This window comes from Tursiops truncatus, chromosome 12 (genome assembly GCF_011762595.2).
Source record: "Tursiops truncatus isolate mTurTru1 chromosome 12, mTurTru1.mat.Y, whole genome shotgun sequence".
In the NCBI taxonomy this organism is placed as follows: domain Eukaryota; kingdom Metazoa; phylum Chordata; class Mammalia; order Artiodactyla; family Delphinidae; genus Tursiops; species Tursiops truncatus.
In genome coordinates this window covers 86275037-86284785 of record NC_047045.1, presented here as the reverse complement: position 1 = coordinate 86284785, position 9749 = coordinate 86275037, and positions in this window count along the sequence as shown.

The following is a 9749-nucleotide window of genomic DNA, read 5'->3' as shown; positions in this document are numbered from 1 at the left end:
GATTAGAGGATAGAGAATTTTGGTCCCACGAGAAAAGAAAGGAGTAGCTCAGTTGCGTGTTCCTTGCCCTCCTGGACTTTACCTCTTTTCTCTCTGAAACAAGGAGTTGTGTGCTGTCTGGGCCACTCCCAGGTCGGAGGGACCCTGATTCGAAGCGCAGCCGGCGGCTTCCGGAGGACAGGACACAGGAGTTTCTGTGGGTGAACTTGGACAGGTTGCTCCCTGTCGCTGCAGGTCTGATAATGAGGAAGTGGGTTACATTTATAGGGAGGGTTTATAGATAGAAGGAAGCATTTCTTGGCAATAACAGAGAGAAAATAATGAGATAGCTTTGCCTGTAGATTTCAAAGAGGTGACTTCCTTGGATTGCTTGGGTTTTCACCTGCTGGGAACCCAGGTAACTACGGTGTGGCCGACACCTTGGCTGTCCCTGCTCTGCCTTCCTTCCAACTCGGTGACCTGCTGTGACCCAGGGGTTCGAATCCAGAGTTAAACGCACAGCACCTGCCCTCAGAGTGCAGCCTGTGAGGTGCCCGCACGGCCCTTGCTGAGAGAGGGCAGAGGGGCTTTACTGTGACCCCGGTGGGCGAGGAGGTGATGTCTGGACTGGGTGAGGAAGTGCAGGGGAGTCAGCACGTTTGGAAAATTAGGAAGGGACATCTAGACCGAGAGGGAAGCCTGGAAGCAGGAGAGCAGGTTGGACGCGCCTTCCAGCGAGGCCGAGAGACATCTCTGCACTTCTCACCCAGGGCTCTGGCTCCGTCACTGATGCTCCCTGGGCCGTTTTCTTTCTCGGTAAAACCACTAGTCCGTTTTCATGCTGGATGCTTTCAATGAAACGTTCACCACAGTCGCTGGGGCTGGCTTTATCCTCCCATTTTAGACGAGGAAATTGTGACCCAGAGATGTTAGGTCACTAGTGAGAGGTCACACAGCAAGGAGGACGTAGAGCCGGGCTTTGAACCCGGAACCGTTTGGCTCTTGCTATGTTTTAAAGCACCGACTCGTCCTCCGTGAACATGATGACCATACACACTAGGCCTGCGTGTGTACCAAGGAGAGGATGTCTGGGGAAGTATCTGGAAACCTGTGAGGCACTTTTCAAATGTAAGGTCTTAGGAACGGAGGCAGATTTACTTTACAGCCAGAGATTTTGTGCTGCCCTGGACTCTAGTATTAAGAATACTTTCCCTCTTTCCTTGTGTGAGTGTGTATGTCAGCATGTGTGTGAGTTCGTGTGTGTGTGTGTGTGTAAGAGAGAGAGGGAGGGGGAGTAGGAAACCACGCAAATCTTGATCAGTTACTTCAGAACGTTCATTTAAAGGGCGGAAAGGTTGGTTGCATTCTTGTCAGCAGCTGAAAAATTTCCATTCCTGGCGCTTCTCTGTATTTGTCAGATCGGGTGGTTGTATGTGTGTGTGTATGTGCGTGCACGGGGCCACATGTGCTTATTTTATATTTTAACTCGCGAAATAATCAGGTTCAATGTACAGAACCAGCAATGCTACGGGGCACAGTGGACAGCTGTTGCTGGTCACATACGTGCTGTGGTACATGTGCAAAGGCTTGTCCACAAGCAGATGGACTTTGTTCCCCCAGGGAGGGTGACTGTGGTGCCGATAGTCAGTGACTGGGGCATCTTGCTATAGTCTCATGACCCTGAATTCATACAGATGATAATGAAGACAGTTGATCTTTTGCCTTTACTGGCTAGTGTAGGACTAGTTGTGATGGCATCCACTGCCCATCTGGGAGCCCACGCTCTGACCGTTGTCTTCCAGACACTTTGCAAACCACTTGCGGCTGACATCCCGTAGCAGGTGACCAGAGTCCGGAACAACTTGGACCTCATCACATCGTGCTTTAGGGCCCAATGGAAAACATCTTCCTTCACGATGTTGTCGGACTGTCCCTTCCCACCTGAGTTGTGTGGCGCAGCAAAGCTGAACGTAGCCAAGCAATGAAGAGTGAGTCAGGGGTGGGCGTCCACGCTCCCGCCTGCGGATGTGACAGGCGGGAACGCAGCCCGGATGCCCGGGAGCCTCTCGCCTGTTGGTGGCCCCTGTCCGAGCAGACGCCCAGCTGGCCGGTGGTGTGGCTCCTGACATCTTTCATCGCAGGTTAAAGGTCTTCCCCAAGGGATACACCAACTCCTGATCGGTTTTCCTTGTGATGGTTGGCGTTGGCACAGGTGGTCTTGCCCAGTGGACAGGCTGGGGGCGAATGAACTGGGTTCAAATCTCCAGTGCCTCCCATCCACTATGAAACCTCGGGCAACATAAGTTCTAAGCCTCGGTTTCCTCATGTTTCTGTATCTCCAGGGCTGTTGTGGGAACGATCCTGGAGCACGGGGTCATTGTAAGGATTTGCAATCACATGTGTGAAATGCCTCGGGTAGGGCTTGGTAGCGGCAGTCAGATGACATAAAGTGACAGTACAGTAATGTCCAAGGGTCCAGGCATGAATGTTGGCTGACATCTTGGGCCAACGTCCTTCCTTCACTACCCACAAACGACCTGTTCACCACAGATAGAGAAGGTGCAGGGGGATTTCTGGAAAGGGCTTCATGGGGCTCTGTGCTCTGCAGGAGGGCACGTCTTGCTTGAGGACCTGCTGAAACCTTGTGTCTGGTGGAACCTGAGCCCAAGCCTTGCCATCCAGGCCAAGGAGCCTGTGCAGAGCCCGGGAAGCCCACTGGAGCGAGGGCTCAGGTGGACAGACCGCCTTCTAGCGGCTCCCAGGCAGGTCCAGGGGCCTCTCCAACCAGACCCGGGGGAGTGGAGGGCTGTTGACCAGGCCCTGGCATCCGCCCAGCCCGCAGGTAAGGCTCTGATACCGTGGGAAGCCAGCCACATCCTGCCCGCCTTGCCCCGTTTGTTCGTTGTGATGAGGTGCCCCCTCATGTTCGTGTAGCCCGTTGGGGTGTGCACAGCTTTCTCCTGACTCTGCAAGGTGGGCCTCGCCCCTTGTCAACCAGGGCGGGAGCCCATCTTACAAAGAAGGAAGGCAGCAGGCCGGCCTGCAGTCACCCGGCTTGTGACCTGGTGCTCGGGACCCAGGGCGGGGCCGCCTCCACGCCCAGCTTAGTGCTCTCTCTGGGCACTCACGTTCCGTGGGTGTCAATGTTTGAATGAGAACTTTTTTTTTTGGCCGAGCTGCAAGGCTTGTAGGATCTTAGTTCCCCAATCAGGGATCGAACCCGGGCCCTCAGCAGTGAAAGCGTGGAGTCCTAACCACAGGGGTGCCAGGGAATTCCCAGTGATAACTTTTAGATGAGTAAACTTTGGTGGCTCTCAGCAAATGCGTCCACACGGATCTCCGCTGCCCCTAGCCTGGACCCCCCCCCCCCCCGCCCCGTCCCCAGACACTGGCCCCCGGCTGGCCCTGGCTCTGGCCCAGCCCAGCTCTTCCGTTGCCACCCCCTGGCAGTGCCTCTTCTGTCTTCCTCCTTCTACCCCACAGACACATTGAAAGCAAGGGGGCAAATTCCAAAGACTCATACCTCATGCCCGCCCGTCTTCACGCTGAGCCTTCCCCTCCTGGGGCATCAGACATGAGCTTCTGTCTCGTCTTCTGCTGTCACTGTGTCCTCCTTCTTCCCTCCCTGACTGGACTCCACCTGTCCTCTGCACACACCTCTGCCTTCCCAGCATCCAGGGGCCACTGGTTGCTCCTTTTCACTCAGATCTTCATTTTCACCTCATCTGCTGACTCACTCCCCCTCGTGTAGAAATCTGCTGGATCGTCACCTTGTTCTGAACAGCTTCACTGGATTTCCAGCTACTCCCCACCTCTCCTTTCATGACAACTAGCTTCTCTTGGTCCTTAATGTTCTGGAATTGAGTGACGGCGTGTCTCGGTGTGGGCTTAACATTTGATCCAGGATGGAATTCAGTGGAAAATAACCTTCGAATTCGAGGGCTTTCCTTTCTCAGCTCTAGACGGTGTGTTGCTATTTGTTTGCACGCTGTGTCTCTCCCATTCTCTGTTTTCTCCTCCTAGAACTCCTTCCTGCTGGTCCTTTGCATCCCTCATGTGTATGTATACTTTCCATTTCTTTATGGTGTCTTTTTGGAACACACTGCACTTTGCTCTGGGAGAGCTGCTTTGCAATAATTCTCACCACATTATTTTGGGCTTTGTATGCTATTAAGCCCTTATTAAATTTTTTTCATTTGAAGAATTCTATTTTCCTTTCCCGTAGTCTTCGTGGATTCTTGTTTCTTTCACCTGTTCTCGTTCGATTACCCCTTTTCGTGGCTTTGGAGATGCAGTCCTTGCCCTCTAAGCATTCATGCTTACAGAGCAGCCCGGTTTTAGCTTTGGGTGGTGTTCACTCTACCCTGTGTGTTGGGCTCGTTGCCGCTCTCTCATCCCAAGGGCTGTGCTTTCTTGCTAGACTGTCCCTTGCTTCTGTACATGGCAGGCTGACTGCTGGGGAGTGGGCTGAGGTAGCAGGAGTGACCTCACAAGCATATGCCCTTGCTGATTTCAGGAGCTGTGCTGCCTTGTAGGGAACCTTGGCTGCCAAACTTTCGGGGTCACTGCTTCCGGTTGTCCCCTTGGTTGTCCATCCCTGGGCCTGGCCTGTCTGCCAGGAGGCCGACAGCTGGGGAGGGAGGGAGCTGGGGAGAAGGGGCCCCCCGAGCAGCACGAGTTACTTCCAGGGAGTCCTCTTCTCTCACAGCTTTCATTACCCTCTTCGTGTTCTTTTCTCTAAAAAATAGAGGATCTGGATGAAATATTACCCAGGGAATCAATTTTCTAGGCTGATTGCCACAAATCTTCCAAAGATAGCCGGTCTCTCAATGTGAATGAGGAAACTAGACATAAATTATCGTGTTTCTTTCTAGAATGGTATGTAATATGTTTCATAGGGACGGCAGTGGATAAATGGCTCATTATATTTTTATGGCAAAACACTGTTTTTTTCTTCACAAAATTATTAGAGACAGAGGGCAAAGCCAAGCACTTTGCAATGGCCCCTCTCCCATCCTCCCATCAGCACTCCTCCCCGCTCGAGAGAAGACGGTTTCTTGCTCGGCAATACGGAAACCATTGGTTGGAGGAACATTTTTTAGGAATGTCCTCACCTTGGCTTCCCACTCCACGGAGCATACTGCAAATTTACACTCTGTTCTCCACGGGCCATGCCTGCCAAGAGCAGCCTGCTAGAGGTGTTGAGCCTGAAACTCTGCGGTGCTTCCAGAAGTAACTCTGACACGTCACCACTCCACATGTGGCCCGACCCGGCTGCTGGTCTAACTCGCCGAGCCTGGTCCAAGAGCGCCTGTGGCTGAAGACTGCGTTTCTACCTTTTCCTTTCAGCCCTCCCGTGAAGGCTATCACCTCTCATTTCTCCAGAAACAGTGACGAGAGAGGCATCAGGAAACAAAGTCCTATTAATATGTGTAGGGAGCTGAAACTTTTTCAATCATAGGCCAAAGGGATAATTATCGGTCAATACTTCTTTCCGCAGAACAAAAGTTTCTTTTGGCTTTTCCCGTTCACTCTGGGTCACTTTGTCCTTCGCTCGTGTGCACGTGAATGTCCAGCCCTTCCGCTCTGGGCAGGTCCTGCTGTCTTTGGTGACGTGAGGCCGAGGGATGCGATGCCGGGAGATCCTGGCTTGAAGACGCACATGCAGCCTATGGTCCTGGAGGGGCCGGGTCTCTGTTCATTAAACCAGCGAATCCTCCTTTTTGCTTCTCTTGCAAGTGAGAAACTCTCCATGTGAGTTCTGATCTGGGAAGGGTCAGAATACAAGTTTCAATGCTTTTCTACTGAGCTGCCCCAAAGCTAGGCTAACGTGAGCTGAATCGGGCCTGTGGTGTCAGACTTGGACTCTGGTCCCCTGCCTGGCCCCGAGCACTGCAGTGTCTCCAGGGTGATGTGGGCCTGGACTCCTTCAAACAAAACTATTTCAAACCAAGATAGAACCAATCTGTTTAAAAGACGGTTCCTGCTTCTGTGTCATTATCTGTCTCTGAACATGTTTTCCTCCTTCAAAAGCCTTTAAGCTCTGGGCCGGGGGGCTGTTTCTTGCGCACGTTCCTCATTTTATCCTCCCAAAGCCCAAGCACAGCGCCCTGGGCACCGGAAGCCCTTAACTAATAGGGGGTCCTAGAGCCCACTGGGCTCTGGAGTCCAATTGCCTGAACGTCATTCATGCGAAGAGCTTAGCCCAGTGACGGCCAGAGGGGGCACCTGGAAAATGTTAGTTTCCATTATTAGTAGGGACGGATGTTCCTTGAATGAGTCCTTAAGCAGTTTTTCAGGGAAAGGTGTTAGAGAGAACGCTCCCACCCCCGACATATGACAGCCTCCTGAGTGCATCCTGCCCACTGCACGATGTCTGCACCTCGAGCTGTTTTGGCAAATGCCCCCCTCCTGCACGGCAGGGCTGGGCAGCTGTGGGACTTGCTCCCGGTCCAGCCGCATGGCTGATGCTGGCTTATCATCAACCTCCGGGCCGCCCATCACTCCATCAAATGCTCCGAGAGGGCAGAGGTTGAATCATGACGTAGGCAGTTAATCCCTCTTGAGGAAAAGATACGTTTGAAAACGCACCACCCTATGTCTACGGCAGAATCTTAAGATCCCTCTCACCCTTTGATTCTATGACACGGTTGAATTCTGAACCACAGCAGACATGACTTCTCTTGTGCTCAGTGGACAGAGAACGATGTAAAGAGAAAATCCTATAATTCACTGCTTTCTTGTACGAACAGTTATGTTTTGAAAATCAAGTGAGAACCGCAAGAAGATGTGGAATCTGGTGAACTGGGCCACGGTTTAAATAGAAAGTTTTAAAATATTCCTCACATGTGGATGAAGGGTTAGTTTCTCCACTCACAGAAACAAAAAGGATCCTGCAAGTGAGCATCATAGGATTTGCAGTTCTGCACATGCTGACACTCCACAAAAACTGCTTTTCTTGTACGACTTTCATCATTCTTGTTAGGTTTGTAGAGACATCAGTAAAATTTGGAGCTGGGTAGAACCACTTGACAGAATTAAATCACAGGAAACCACAGAATTAAGTCACCCAAACAGAGGTTTTAGAAAAGGACTAAGTGAAATGGAGAGAAGCTGCCAGGGGTATTGAGTCCTTCTCTTGACTCTTAAAAACAAATGTGGAGAGGGTTTCCCCGGTGGCGCAGTGGTTGGGAGTCCGCCTGCCGACGCAGGGGACGCGGGTTCGTGCCCCGGTCCGGGAAGATCCCACATGCTGCGGAGCGGCTGGGCCCGTGAGCCATGGCCGCTGAGCCTGCGCGTCCGGAGCCTGTGCTCCGCAATGGGAGGGGCCACAGCGGTGAGAGGCCCGCGTACCACAAAAAAAAAAAAAAAAAACGTGGAGAAACAATAGCAATTTAGGTATTTCTCATGCTAATGCAGTATTGCTCCCTCCAGCCTAGATTTGCCTGTGTATTAGTCCTGTGCTTACACAAGTTAAGGAGAGATTGCTGGAAATAAGAGGCTACTATTATGAAACAATTAAATAAATACCTAATAGTATTGGACATTTTAAAGCTGGAAAGACCTCCGACAATTTTTTTAGTCTCTCTCCCTATCTTCTGTTCAGTTTATGAATATGCCCATTTTATAAATGTGACAGTTGAGGCCCAAAAGATTAAGGAATATGCTCAGAAATCATAACAAAGGAGTATAAACAATACACACTTCTCTATGTAGCTTTAGAATTTTTCATATGAATGAACGCGTGTACTGTTACGTAAGCTACCAACATACAGCTCAGGGATTGGCAGCTTCCATCTTTATTTTTGTCGTACCTTGTTTGCACTACACGTTATTACTCTACCAGGTTATTGAGGTTTTTTAAGGATACAGAGTCTTTAAATTCTCTGGTCTTCTGTAGTTCTTTTTCCTTGTCCATATTTTAAAAACACGTCTATACTGAGAAATGACTCTTGAACTCACATTTAAAATGCTTTAATATGTGTCTTATATTAGAGTTTTCTAATGTGGATTAGTGTTTGGTTTTCTATGCTTTGTGCATTGAAATCCTGGATTTTTATGAGAAGAAGAACACAGTACAGACAGAGGGAACAGCATGAGTGGAGGCTCAGGGGCAGGGCGCGTAGCCAGACTGGGGATGGAGAGATGGAGACAGATTGTAAAGATGCTGGACGTCAGGCCAGGGCATCAGGACTGCACCTGGCAGGCGGTGGGGAGGCAGCAAAGGTGTGTGAGCAGGTGAGGGACCGATTTGTTTTGTGTTTCAGGAAAGCTCTGCTCGAAACCCTGGGAGAAATGAATTGAATGTGGGGGGACTGGCAGAGGGAGACAATTCTGAAGTCATCACAAAGATCTAAGGGAGGGATAACGACGCCTAAATCAAAGCAATGGAAGTGGCAAATAAATAAGAAATGCCATGAAAGTGAACTTTTTGCCTCTTCTATGCTCTCTGTGCTTCCAGCCCTACGTTCAGAGACTGATCTTCAACATCAGAAGGTGGGAAACTTGGGTCTTGTACACGCCAAGCGACTAGTCAAACAGGAGGTTGGTTTGTCCTGGCATGTTCAGTGCACGTATTGCTGAGCAGTGATGGAAAACGGGACTGTGGTAGACACCAGGAGATGTCATGGAGCACGGCAGCCCGTCTGAGCATCTCTTTCCAACCAGGTCTCCCCACGAGCAGCAGGGAGATCCTTGGGGGCTGCGAGGTGCTTAGACGGAGCGCAGCTGGAGCTGTGTCGAGTGTGTTTGCAGCTGTTGTTGGCTATTTATTCACCTGTGGGGTTAGCCAGTCTGATAACCAGTCCCCTCGTCCTTCCCCCTGATCTCCTCTACCACAGAGCTGTGAAGAACTGAACGCTTGCCTCGGAGCCTCCCCTGGGTCCAAAAGTGGCCATGGGACGCTGCCTGGCCAGTGAGATGCAAACCAAAGAAACCCACGTAGAAGCTGCAGGGACACCGGGTGCTTCCTTGTAAAGGCCATGCTGGCACCGCCCCTTCCTGTCTGCCCGGGTCGAATGCTGCCACACCCACTCGGCAACCGTGAGCTGACAGGGACGAAGGTGGCAGAGATGGTGTCAACACTGACGGTGGGAGGGAGGATATGGGGAGACCAGGGGTCTGAGGATGGCACCGGCGGCTGCCGCCCTCCCCTCCTCTTATCTCAGACAAACAAAGCCCCGTTGTGCAGGCTCTGAGAGCTGGGTTTTCTGTTGCTTCAGCGTGTGCTCCTACCTGACGCACAGTGGCTTTTCTCCTTCCTTGGGAGCCAAAGGCTTCCTAACAGGTAGATGTTAAGCCCTGAATATCTAGAAGCAAATCAAGGGTCCCTGTGGATGTGGACGTTCTATAAAATATGCTTCAACTGTTAAATTACCACTGCTTTTGGCTCCAGGTTTGCCAACACAATCTTAATAACATCAGTAATCACAACAGTAGTAATGTCGGACGCGGCATCTGCTGTAATACTTTTATTTTTAAAAATTCAACTCAAAAATTTCCTTCTCTCCATACAAAAACCTGCACATGGGTGTTTTTAGTGGTTTTATTTACAACAGCCAGAAACACTACAGAAGCAACCGGGATGTCCTTCAGTAGGTGATGGATAAATAAACTGTGGTGTATCCAGACAGTAGAATATTATTCAGCACTAAAAATAGATGAGCCCTCAAGTCAGGAGAAGACGTGGAGGAACCTTAAATGCATATGACTCAGTGAAAGAAGCCAAGACGAAAAGACTGCATACTGTGTGCCATCAACCGTGTGACACT